This window comes from Polypterus senegalus, chromosome 15 (genome assembly GCF_016835505.1).
Source record: "Polypterus senegalus isolate Bchr_013 chromosome 15, ASM1683550v1, whole genome shotgun sequence".
Lineage (NCBI taxonomy): Eukaryota > Metazoa > Chordata > Cladistia > Polypteriformes > Polypteridae > Polypterus > Polypterus senegalus.
In genome coordinates, this window is record NC_053168.1 from 119,892,506 (window position 1) to 119,906,675 (window position 14,170).

Sequence of the window (14,170 nt, forward strand, 5' to 3'; positions counted from 1 at the left end):
AGAGCAGATCCTTTTAAGGTTTTTTGTAGCTTTCCATCATTTGCCAGTTATCTGTAATATTAGCCTGGGGAATTTTTTGTGGGTGCAAACTCTACCTGCACATTCAATATAGGCCTTAAGGACACACAACAGACAACTTTCCAGGCTTTCAGGGACAATGCCACATGACCAGTTACACCCAGATGTACAGTACTGTAACATCAAAGCATAATTCTCAAGCCTAATAATACTATTCAGGGTTACAGAGGGCTGGAGCCTATCTTGGTAGCATTTGGACACAAGGTAGGAGACAAGTCTGTACAGAGTACCAGTCCGTTACAGTGCCCACACACACACTGGGCCCACTTGGAGATAATCTAATTGAAGCAAAATATGCAGCTGGACTCCTGGAAAAGCTTCAAGGATGCAAGACCTAATTTTAGCAGCAAGTAACAAATTATTCAGTCAGAATGCCTGTTGTACTAATATCTCATACCTGTGTCCAATGGCAGGATTCCATTCCTTTAGGTTCATGGGGGGAGAAAGTGGGCAGGAGGACCTCTGCATCTGGGGTCATAAGGATAAATCTGTCACTGAGTTTACTTATCAAAGAAGTGTACAAAGCTCAGATTGTTTGTGTACCCTCAATGTCATGCAGTGAATTGGTCTCACTGCTACTGTCATAAAATCCCATTAGAAGCTCTGGCAAAACAGAAGGTCCAAGTCAGCACAACAAACCTGTATCCGGCCTATGCTGCTATTTGGCTCAGGATCCTGAACCCTGCTATTTTGTAACATACAAAGACTCCAGTCTTGATTCACATGCAGTTACAGCATCAGTTTCTCCATATTCGCTGGTCTGAGCTCATACAGAATTCAGAGCTCACTACTGGATTAGAGCCTATTGTAGCCACTGTTGTCAACCCACAACTTGTACTACTTAGTGACATTGCTCACCTAACTAGTTCCACCCACAGCCATAGAGTGCTAGTGTCTGTGGTCACACGACGGACAGAGAAATGTGCAAAAAAGGGCTGGAAAATGCAGCCCATGACACACAAGTGATAAAGGTACTTTTCATATTAAAGGTGATGTACTTTGTCTAACAAAAGCACTTCTTATTTCCTCCTTTTCTCTTTTTTTTGCTCTTAAAATTGGCTTAGCCACCTGGGTTGGCATTGAGCCTACCCTGTAGATCTCCTGACGATACACTCAAAGTATATTAATCGAAGCCAAACATTCAGATCATTTTCCTTGCTCTGAGAGACACAAGCTCAAAGTAACATGTGGGATCAGGAGCACTATACAGTGCTCAGCCCACCATAATATAGGACCCTTTGGTGGCTCCTGACCCCTACCCTTTATTTACTATCCAGCATTGCCCCTGGGTTGCATATCATACGTTATACGCTACAGAAACCCAATATCCTTATAATGGGCAGAGATCATGTGTGAAACAAAATTAAAACACTGCTTTCCATTGTCCTAGGCTGTGCCATAATCACCTTTGCAGAGCACCTAATTATGGTTGATTAGCTTGAGTAGAGCACTTGACCACTACATGCATCATGTCCTTTTCAGTACTTGAAGACAAAGGACTTAACTTTCATTCATTCATTCTGTCTACATCTCTTACGGTGGTGGTGTTGGTGGTGGTGGTGGTGGCGGCAGCTACATGCTGAACTGAACAGACCAGGCTGCCCAATGCCCAGTAGTTCTCACAAGTTCCACAGGAACAGTGAAAACCAAAGTGTAACAAATGATTTGATGCATCCCAGCAGCATCTGCTGTTGAACTGAATCCCACTGAAGAGGCTGCTCCAGGTATTTTGTATGTACATTTTTCTAAGCTGTGGTTACATTGTACAGTTTAGGCTCTCTGGTCTAAATTTGCTGTGTACATAGACCAAGGACTTTCTTACTTGCTGTTTTGACTTGGCTGCTTAGTAAAGTACTTTCTTAGTATTTAAGTGTGATCAGATGAAATTATGACTGAGAATATTAGTTTAGTGTCTTACAAAATATTTCTAGCTAGATTTATTAATTTTTCAATCTTCTGGAAAAAAAGTGTTTATCATGTCATTGCCTTTCCGTGATGTACCATTTTTTTGTGGGTTTTGTTACTAGGACGCTGTTTCCAGTTGATTTGGGCATGGTTTTGTACGTTGTGTCTTCTGAAGTCACCTACACGAGAGTTTAAAAACCTGTGTGACCCTCCATTCAACATCTGATTTTGATTAACAACTTTAAAAAAATATTCTTTTTGTGTGCTCCTTTGCTATTGTGGTTTTGAATTTCACACATTTTAAGGTTTAGAGTTATTTTTTTTGTCATTAGAAACATCACACAGCAGTGCACATCAGGATGAAACTGCATTATCTGGCCAGATTATGTGCAAGAAGAAATACTTTCGACTATGATTCGAGTTTACATTTTAGTTTTTGGTTTATAATTAATTTTTTTCGATAACAACCCTTTTTGTAAACTTGAACTTTGACTTGTGTATTCATTCTTTTCACCCTGATCAAAACCCTAACACTTGCATGTCTCCAAAAGACTAGTGATAATAATATGACAGCAGTAACAAATAATGAATACACCCTTATACATTAAATTGGACACCAAACAATATACTGAATAAAATCAAGTAGTCAAAGCTGTGTCTGATTGTTAATGAGCCTTCATGACCAGTTCATAAGAAGTATCCCTGAATCTAGTGATGCTCATCTCAATGATCCGGTTTCATTTTCCAGAATGGAGGAGGGAGGTGGGTGACTGTGAAGAATGGCCGTGGTTTTTAATCTGTTTGCCCATCCAAGGCAGCCTGAGATGTGTTCTTGATGCCACTTGGTATATAATATTAGATTTGAGTTGTCTTTCCACATACCAAAGACATAATGTCCCTATAATTGCCATTCCCGAATTGACCCAGTGTAGATGTGCTTAGCAATGTACTTGCACCACTTTCAGGGCTGCTTCCTGTCTTACTGCTGAGATTATCTCTTAACCCCCTTGACCCTGACTTGGGTAATTGGGTCAGAAGATGGATGGGTGATTAGTTTGAAGCCAAAGATTGAAATCACAAATTACTTACCATCCTAGGCGTGGCACATTGTGGCTATATATTGATTTAATTACGGGAAAAGTTTGCAAAGTAGTAATCACCTGTTGTGTTGGTTCTGAGCAGTGAAGTAGAGTCTGGGCTGGTTGAGAGAGAGAGAGAGAGAGAAAGCCCAGGTGACATCACTCACAAACACACTGCTCCACTTCACTTAGAGCCTGTCCATGCCCTTAAAGAAAATGGAGTTACTCCCTTAGCTGACACTGACAAGGAAGTTGGTTTTGAGAGCTGTTAGAATCCACATGTTGCCAGTTCACGACTGGCCGCTGGCAGTCGTCACAGTGCATTTTTGTGAGCTGAGAAGGATCACCGTATATATATATGTGTATGTTTATATGTATGTATACATGTGTATGCATATATGAACACTTGGCGTAGTTGGCAGGATTTGCACAGTGGTGAGTGTGAAGTGTGGTGTCGGTGCAGAGAAACACAGTAGAGTGGGGTCTAGGGTGTGAAAGAGAGAGGCACAGAACAGCTAAGCCTGGCTAACTCACCATAAAGTGCCTTTGCACCGCTTACAACCTGTCCTTACACCTAGAGATATGGGAGTTACTCCTTTAGTTCACGTTGATAAGGAGGCTGGTTCCGAGGGCCGTTAGAATTTGAAGCTTACAAGTGCAAATCTACAAACTGAGAAGGCTCGTGGTTTGTGTGTAAGAGCCCATTGCAGAACCTTTAATCCTGCGGGCCATCACAGGTAAATGTGGGCATAGCGTGCCTATTGGGGACCAGAAGTTGCCTGCATTCACATGTGTGAGCCAGCGTGCAGCTGATTTGTTTAGCTGACTTATTCATTTTCAACTTGGAGTCTAAATTTTCATTTTGCCACTAGTTTAAGTTCCTTCTTGTCAGTTTTTGCACTGTCAAATTCTGTACATTCGTTTTGATATTTTTTTTATTAGAAATGTCAACAATACAAATAATAGAAAGTGAGTAAACAGTCAGACCAAACACAACCCAAGACCATTCATTGAGAGTCTCCCTTCAAGTAGCCGAATGTCTGGAAGTAGCTTGCTGGTGTTGATTTTCATGGGAGCCTAAACAATGTGCTGTCGTGGTGTCAGGTGAGATCGGGGCTGTGGAGTCGGTACAAAAAACATTTGACTCTCGACTCCTTGATTTGTAATTAGATTCATTTATTTACTGTGTTTACTGAAAGCACAGACAATACAAGATACATTGCAAGTGGGAATCATTGGGCTAGGTTTTACCAGTCTGACATGGTTTAAAGGATGTAGTGATGCCATTGTGACTTACAAACAATAGGCTAGACTTATAAAATTATAAAAGTTATATAGTTTTATCAACATTTAGTTTAATCAAAACATCCATCCATCCATCCATCCATTCATTGTCCATTCCGCTATATCCTAAATACAGGGTCACGGGGGGTCTGCTGAAGCCAATCCCAGTCAACACAGGGCGCAAGGCAGGAAACAAACCCTGGGCAGGGCGCCAGCCCACCGCAGGGCGCACCCACACACCAAGCACACACTAGGGACAATTTAGGATCGCCAATGCACCTAACCTGCATGTTTTTGGACTGTGGGAGGAAACCCACGCAGACACGGGGAGAACATGCAAACTCCGCGCGGGAAGCAAACCCAGATCTCCTAACTGTGAGGCAGCAGCACTACCCTCCGTGCCACCCTTAATCAAATCAGTACATGGGAAATTGAACACATTGTATTACAATTTATATTTAGTCAGTGTCTGTACATTTTTACAGGCTCTTGACTCAACAGCCCTGCATGAAATCACCTGTGTAGGCTTTGCAGATGGTCTTTTTTAAACGATACCACCTTTGGCTGTAGAATGTTTGAATTGGTTAGAGAGATGTTGAACCGCTGGCCTTGGCCCACTAGACCTTGATTTTGAACTTTTCAAAAAGAAAAAAAAAAACCCTCAAGCTCAGAGAGAGTTTACTTTCTTGACCGTGTTCATAATAACAAGATGGCTCTTTTGCTTTTCTCTCTTCTGTTGCCACCTTGGTTTTGACATGTGAAGTGCATGCTGTACAGTGAGGTGTCATGAGCTTGTGTTTTGTTAACTGATGATTTTTGACCTTTTGCTTGCTGGTTGGTCTGTGTGGTGCTTTTAGACAGTCTACTTTGAATTGCAGAAGTGAAGAATGAATTGAATGAAATATTTACGCTGTGCCCTTCCCACATAATGTACAACGTGGCACCCTCACTGGGTAATTTGTTATTCAAAACAAGCAACATATCTTTTTACTGTACAGATTATCTCCAACTGTAGAGCCAAATAATAAAACCCTTGGAGACCCAGATGTCGGAGATTTAACAAATGGCTAGACCTGATAGGGCTTGTTTAAACATTTACAGATATTCAGAATTTTAAATCCTTTGAATTGTAGAGAAACGTTTCACTGTCTCGTACTGGGTCCTCCGAATAAAGGCAGCAGTTATTTTTGATTAAAAGGTATAATAATAAATAAAAATGAAAGCAGCTGTGGGAAGATTATGCCGGATTTGATTAGGGGGTGGGGAGGGGTCTCTGCATTAATTAGGAAGCTTTTCCAGTTTCTTGTGCAGGTTTGTGCTTCTGTCTGGTGTACTTTTGCATTCCTGGCACATAAAGGCCCTCTCTTAAAGGTGATATGTCTCATTTGAGGAGACAGCAATAAGGATATCTTTTTATCTTTTAACAAAATGTGAAATGACAAACTGCTGTCTTAAGCAATAACTCCTCTCTTTTTATGTATTAACATTTTTCTGTTTGTCTTCACTTCCTGAAAAGGGAGCTATACAATTGAAATTTTAACATACTTAAAAAGCAGAAGCCTCAATTTTCCATAAAGTCATGGGACCCCACAGCTCTCAGTCCTTTTAATTAAAGTTTAAAATGTTGTTTGATATTTTATATGTCAAGGTATAAAATATATAGAGTGAAGTTTTGAGGTAAGTTTGTTATATTTACTAGCTATTACGTACCGCAGAGAGTGGCGATGTGTTCCATTTTAATGAGCACTTGCAAGTAATAACTTCACTGCACCCTTAGCACATGACAATTGCATGAGACCACTCTGCAAGCCCTTACAAATGAGTGCATCAGGGTCACTAGAAATTGATATCTGTTCCAGCAACAAGCTAAAACTAAGCAGCATAAGATGTCAATCCATCATGGATCACAATCATGCAATTCAGAGCAGTTTAGAGTAGCCAGTCCAACACATGGCATGTCTTTGGACTGTGGGAGGACACTAGAGTCCCTAGGGGAAATCATCTAAAATGTATTGCTAATTTTGAAGAGCCAGGTCCCCGGTTTTCATTTTGTAAAGGGAATACGTAGAATTGAATTCAAAACAGATGTCCAGTGTTAAGAGCAAAGCCCAGAAAAAAGCTCCCAATTGAAACAGTAATATGCACTGCGCAGATGCAGTGCTATTTTATGTATGCATTACTTTTTTAATTTCAACTGTTAACCTGTTCACCTTGGGGATATATTATGGTCAGTCGTAAGGTTGGCCTGTGTAGAGGACCAGCACATTTAAGGAAAGACTGGGATCTAGGCAAGGGAATAGTTTGGGGGTTAAGGGTCTTAAAATTAGTAAGTGGAAAGAGCACAAACTACAAAATCAAAATGAGAAATTAAAAGAAATAAAAGCTTCTAACATTCACACTCAAGTCTTTCCCTAATGAATAGTACATTTCAAAGAAGTCTAGTTTGTTTTTAATGAATCATAAAGCTTGTATACCATTTGCTGCGCACTGCTGTCTAAAACCGTCAATGTGCAATGACATCACAACCATGTCCGGCCTCGTAACAAGCAATGGATTTAGTCTCTATGGTCAGCATAGTGATAACAACTGATTTTGTGACCAACAACACACACTGGCTGTGTAATCCATCCATCCATAAATCAATCTTCCAAACATCACTTATCCGGAGCAGGGACTTGTTGAAACTGGAACCTTTCCCAGCAAGTATCAGGCACAAGCCAGGAGCAATCCCTGGGCGAGAAGATAGTCCATTGTAGGGTTTGACTATACTGTATACAAGGTTAAGTCAAAAAGTAAAGGCAATTTGAAAATTGAAGAGCTCAGTTCCAAAATCAGCTAAGTACCAAAGATAAATTTTGAAGATAATAGGAAAATCTGGGTCCATCCTTAGCAGATTTTGAAACTAAATCCCTAAAACTATAGCGCTACACTGTTGCAATTAGCAGGTTTTGAAGCTCAAACATATCTTCGGTGCAAGACCAACTGCATGAAAAGTCACAATCACGTGTTCACTAAATTTTACCAAAAGGTGTAATTAGAAGATTTTGGAACTCACATCTTCAATTACATGGTCACTGCAACAGATAGAAGCTGATGCAATATAACACTTTCACGATGACCTATGGTAGTTCAGACACACTCAGTGCAGTGCTGTATCATTAGTTTAGTTGAAGTCAAGTTCAAATAAAAATGGACACTCTGCTGTGAGATTGCACCTCTGTTAGACAACGCGCCATAGTAAGAGTTCATTGGGTAGAGGGAATGAAACCTGCTGAAAGGATGTTGGCTTGTACAGATCAGTAAGCTGTTTGGGTACTCATCTTGCACAAACTTTGTGGAACTCCAAGTCATCATGCACTCTGGCATATGCAGATCCGTGAGTGATGTTCAAATGTACAGCAACAGCGGACAACGTAATCCGTCAGCCTCCTCTGATATTGACATCAACCATATCGATGTTTGGCTTGTGTGGGCGATATTGATGGTTGACCAGATCGAGCTTGGTCGGTTGCATATGTTCTTCCCACTTTACACCTTTCTACCCATTCATAAGCTGTTTGTTGAGTTATGGTGCCTTCATTTCCATAGTGAGCCAACATTCTTTGGTGAATTTCAATAGGCTTTACTCTCTCTGCCCACTACAACAAAGTTCAACGATGGTGTAATCACGCAGTGGAGCGTCCATGTTCTTTTTACCTTGGCTTCAACTAGACTAATGGCAGAGCATTGCGCTGGCCATGTTCAAACTACCCATAAGCCATTGTGAATGTGTTGTATTGTGTCAGCTTATATCCATTACAGTTACCATGTAATTTTCAAGTTGCCTTTACTTTTTGGTTTACACTTGTAAATAACCTTGAAAACTGGGTCCAACATGGAAGCACTGACAGGAAAAATCATCAACAAAATGGAGGTCTAATAATGTCACTAAAATTCAATGAAAATGAATAGCAAAACAAAATGATGTAGAAGGGAAAGAGAAATAAAATATGGAATCACAAGAAAGATAAAAAAAATACGACTGTAATAAATACATTTTATTTGCAAAAATAAAATCCCAAATAGACCAAGAAAAGATTTGAAAAATGTACCCAAAGATTATAAAAAGAAATTAAAAATAACATGTGCTGTAACAACTGTATTGTCAAGATAGTAAGAGAAAAATAACTAGTATTACAGTATTCACAGACAATCCAGTAAGCAAGTGGTTTATTTCTAAAATGAGATCCATCCTATTTTCCATTATCTTATTCCTATTTTCCATTATCTTACTGTAGATTGAGAGGAGGCTTGATAGAAGTATTCATAATCATTAATAAGATAAGCAGGGTGGACATAAGCTGTTAATGAGTCACAGAAGTAAGATATTAATGGAAGATTTCAGACAAACATCACAAATTGTTTCTTCACACTGGTAATCATAGACACGTGGAATGAGTTATAAAGTAGTGAGATAGTTGGTATTACTCTGGGCACCTTCAGATGTGTACTTGATAATATTTTTTAAATGCTAGGTGAATATGGATTGATAGGCCATGCTGAGCTGAATGGCCTGCTTCTTTGTTTGTTCATAATGTGCACCAAAAACTGGCACCCTGGCTGCAGTTTGTTGCAGCCTTACACCCAGTGCTGCTGGGACAGGGACCAGCTGCCCATAACTATAAACTGGATAAGCAGGTTAGACAGGCATGGGTAGATGGAAAATGCACCGTCCACAGGGGTGTCAGTGTTTTTAAGGTTAACACTGTGCTCCTTAAAATCTTGTCAAATATTCACAGTGGATAGTAGGCTCACCCACTGACCTAGAAAAATGCTAATAATCACCGGCCTAGAGATCCTTAATTCTGGGTGGTGTTTGCATTTTTCCCTGTATCTGTGTAGAATTTTTTTAAATTACTCCTTTCAGATCCCTAAAATGTTTCCCGTAGGCCTGATGTGAATGAGTAGGGAGTTGTGTCTGTGATGACATCTACTGACATCTCAAGTCTGATGCCCCCAATGACCCTGTTTTGGAATAAGTCAGTTCAGGAAATGGATGGTTGGATGGAGGGCAGGTCCTCTTCACTTCTGAAAAACAATGCAATGAAAAGAATGTAACAGAAGTGCACACTTGCACATCTTAACACAGCCTCATGTTATTTGGCGTGTGTGCTTTGGAGATGGTTATGAAAAGCTTTATTTAAAGAGTCAATGACCGAAGCACACCGACACAATAAAGAATCACAGAGACATCAACGGGGTACAGTTTGAGTCATCAGTATAATCTGAATATTATTCAGCTCCCAATCTGGTGATTTAAAGCCACAAGAGGTAGGCAATTTAAAACACATGCTTAAATCAGTGTGTAAAAATGCCACACAGTAAAACATTGAGTTGACTTGCTTTCCAGGTGCGCTGTGGCCCAACAGTATTAAGCAAATGTCTTTTTACTTTTGTACATAAGTCTTCCGTTTTATGTACAGTATGTGCCTTTTTGTTTTAAATATTGCAGAAGATTATAGAAGTGCATGCTGACTGTTGGTCCCATCACTTTCTTTTATAGCATTGTCTGTTAAAGTAAAGAAACACAAAAGCATATAAATTAAACCATAATGAAGTCTTAATTGAGCCTCTAAATGCTGTCTAAGTATTATGTGCCACCGCCCTCAAAATACAAATGTCCCGGCCCTTGCTTGCTGTCCCCAACGGCCTACAAGAGCACAAATGCTCCTCGTGACTGATGCCCCTTGTTTATGGCTGTATCTGGCGGGTCTGGCTGGGCTCTATGAACTAAGCTCTTGATCATGAACATACCATTGTGGCAATTGTTCAATGGTCTTTTCACTTTGATTGATGGCCCTGGTTCTACACCATCTGGCTACTGATAGACCGCATTAATCATATTCTGAACTAAGAAAGAAGGTGTGGGCCGAGGCTGATCACTGTGCATCTGTGTTACAATATTGCCCCCCTCAAAGCAGCACTGAGGCCAGCTGATGGTCAGAAAGGCAGAACGCCTTCGATCTGCTCTGATGCAAATGATATGCTGCACCCAGAGCAGCTGGCTGGCATGTGGCGGGCATCTTGTCATGCCACCTCCCTTTGCCATCACCATGAAAAAGCAACGAAAGGGACATTTGCCATTGAGTGGCCTACCTTGAGAGTGCTTGGCGTTTACCACAATGGGACAGGTAAACCACATAGCAAATGTTACCTATGGCTGGAGGTGATTTTTTTTTTTTTTCCCCCCATTTTATTTATTTATTTTGTTCAGCATGTTTCTGTCCTGTGGGCCACAGAGGAGTGTAATTACTTCATTGGACATGCACAACATTAGCATAGCTGAGAGAGCAATTTCTGCCTAACTGTATTTGACGTGTCAGTGTGTTATTGTGAAGATGACTTATTTCTCCAGCACCCCCTGGAAAGCAGGCCCAGTGCACCATTGCCCAAGGCCTGACTTTTTCTATAATGTGATCATTTCTTTCTCTCTCCCTGTTTAATATAGCTTTTTCATTTCTCGTCTCAAAGTGTAAAAATAATGCAAAGAGCAGGGATTTTCTTTAATATTAAAATAACACCAATAACAGGGAGTGATGAAAGCCCATGGGGGGTCTAGTTCAGGGCTGATTATAACCCAGTAATGTTGCAATGTGCATATCCCATCTATTCAGGCATAAAACTCCATCCTCAGTGATGTGAAAAAGCATGTGGACATATCAAGTGTTCATCTTCATTTAAATAGTGTTCTAAGACAACGGTGATGTAATTGAAAAGAAAACAACAAAAATTTGACTTTGCATTAGTTTATTCTACAAAAAATGAAAATATATGCAACTTTTGCCTTTAACATTTTTGATTTTGTTAATACTTCAAAATTTGTTCTCATTTTTTTTGGCTGAAACTTCCTTGGGGTTTCATTTTCATCCAAATGAGAAAGAGTTTTGGCTTCTGTATGTCCATTATCTGATGAAGTTAACATTGTTGGGTAGAAATGGTGTGAGAAACTGAATGAATGAAAGAATTAAAAAAATATATATATATATATATATATATATATATATACACACACAGTGGAACCTCGGTATACGTCCTTAATCCGTTCCAGACCCTTTGACTTATACCAAACAAATTTTTCCCATAAGAAATAATGGGAAAATGATTAATCCGTTCCCATGGAAAAAAAAAAAATCCTATTGTTATTGGCATATTATACATTGATGGGGTTGTATAAAATAATTTAAACACTGCTTAATACTAAAATACATAAATACAAAAGCAATTAGATGAAATAAATAAAAATTTTACCTCACTTTACTTTTTAATAACATCTTTGTTTTTCACAATCGTAGATACCGTCGTTCTCGGCAAACGGTATGCAACAGCCATGTCCCGGATACGCATGCCACCTTCATACTTTTCAACAATCAATTCAAATTTACATGAAAAAAACACAAAATCACGTTGTGACGATGCAGGTTTGCTGTATGCTCCCATCTGCTGCCGGGAGCCCTGGAATCCTACACCGGTAATGTGCCTCGCTGCTAACCTCATCGGTAACAACAAAGCAAGGGGATGGTGAAAAAGTGCAAAGTGCTTTTATTAAAACAATTAACAAAGCAAGGTGTTCAAATTAAAGTGCAGTCTCCAAAGTTCCAATAAATAATCCATAAAATCTGAAGTGAAACGTGGAGGTTAAAGTTAAAAGCAGGAAGCATTCTTTAAAAAAAAAAAAAAAACAAGAAGCCCGGTGCCTGCTTCCCAACTGGGGAGTCGCCCTACTTATAGCTTACCTTCGCACTGCCTGCTTCAGCCACTTCATCCATGCACGCTCTCGCTCGCGCCGCTCTCTCTGTCTCTCTCGCGTCCATTCTTTCTTTTTACTCCCCTTCAAGCCAACTCGCGCTTCTGTTTATCAAGATACTGTAAGCAGCCCTCTCTCTCTCACTCACTCAACCTCCCGTCTTTTTTTTCTTTTTACTCCCCTTCTAGCTGACTCGCGCTTCTGTTTATCAAGATAAGCAGCCCCAGGAACAATCATGAATGCGGACGGTCCCTCTCAAGTGCGCTTTGGTGAGAAACAGCCACATCGCTAATCGCCCTGACAACCTTCAGCCACATAACCACCACGCCCCCTCACCAAGCTGCGAGCGCGGTGATTATTTATTTTAAAGCTGCACTTTGACAGGAGCTGTGGACCTGCTATATCACACACGTGAAAGTTCACAGAGAGTTATAGCGCGGGTTGTTCACTGAATGCTAGCAACTGCCGCACAAACGCTCGTTGGCAGTCGTGGCTTTGTCTCAAGAGAGGTAAACAAGGTTAGCACGCGAGTCGTATTCCAAACAGAGGTCGTATACCAAGCAAAATTTTTTGTGTCCAAACAGGACGTATACCAAGTTGGAATTATTCCAAAGCAGACGTATACCGAGGTACCACTGTGTGTATATATATTAATACAGGCAGTCCCCGGGTTACATACGAGACAGGCACTGTAGGTTTGTACTTAAGTTGAATTTGTATGTAAGTACATAAATTTAATAAATGCTATTGTTGACCAACTGTAACCAAGTGCTCTGCCGATGAATGATGGCGTTTCTCCTCTCTCTGGCCTTTTTATTATTTCTACTTTATTTTCAATGGTGATGGTTTTTCTCTACTTTACTGTATCACCAGCACTTGCATCAGATTTGTGTTTCAGAGACATTCTTGAAGGGTGAAGACAAAAGGTTAAGATATGCTCTTCTGCACGGCACTGTACATGCAATCACAGCAGGAAGGCACCCGTCGTCAATACGTCTGATGTACTGACAAGACACAACTTCCTGCTATGTGCGTAACAGTACAAGCAGGCTTGCTATTAAGAATGAATGGGGGCAGCGAGGGGCCGTTAATCACCAGCCCACCACACAGTCACCTCCACTACAGTATACTGCCTGCAGCGTCCGCCCACCAAGAACGAACACGGTGCGGCCAAAGACGGGTAGTGAATCGCCCCCTTTCAACAGGCAGCCATCGGAGGCACACTACAATGCTACCCCCGCCGCCCCGTTCAGCCACAACCGGGTCACTATTTGTAGCGTTAACAGCCGCCCACCGAGAATGAACGGAGCAACCGTGTGTGGTGAGCGGCCAGTGAAACCGCTTGCCACCCGAGGGACACTAAACTGCGCGAGCAGCGAAATCGCCCCCCCCTCTAGCCACCGCTTGCAGCGTCCCCAGGCCAAAGATGACAGAGCGGCAGTTACTGAAGCGCATGTGTCGCAGCTGCAGCCCCATTCGTAAGTTGTAGGTCGGATGTCCATAACCTGGGAACTACCTGTATATGTATATATACTCTTACATATATATGAGAATATGGCTTAGTTATAATATCTGTAAGCCATTTTGTTTTTTATAGGACCAGTGACTAACTGTTTGAATTGGAGTGATAATTTAAACTTCCAGCTAAATAACTGAGGAGGTCAAATATGAAAAGAGATCATTTTATTCTCATTAACAACTCATATTTATACAACGTTTAATAAAATAACATTGAATTGCATTTGAGATATTTTGAATTGTATTTATGATATTGTGATATGAGTAGAATATCATTTTAAGAATTTTGCCAAATTTTTCTTGAGATATCTTAAAATGCATTTTCTGCAGTATTTCTGAATGTTAGTTCAGCTTGGCATGCCACAGATGTCTTTATTAAAAAATACTAAATACAAGGACAAGAATGAAAACAGAACCTACCACAACAAGTCTTGAACCTCTGTCTGTTTCAAAATGCTTTCAGGAAATTCCCAGCGGCAGGAATTTAGTAAATATTTCAAATTTACTTTTACTGCCAATTAAA

At 40.4% G+C, this 14,170-nt stretch overlaps 1 protein-coding gene across 1 annotated transcript in view; it reads left to right on the forward strand.

The window, feature by feature from the left end:
- cdkal1 (CDK5 regulatory subunit associated protein 1-like 1) overlaps positions 1 to 14,170 on the forward strand; it is an 821,501-nt gene that overhangs the window by 636,039 nt on the left and 171,292 nt on the right. The gene's annotated exons all lie outside the window — the stretch shown is intronic.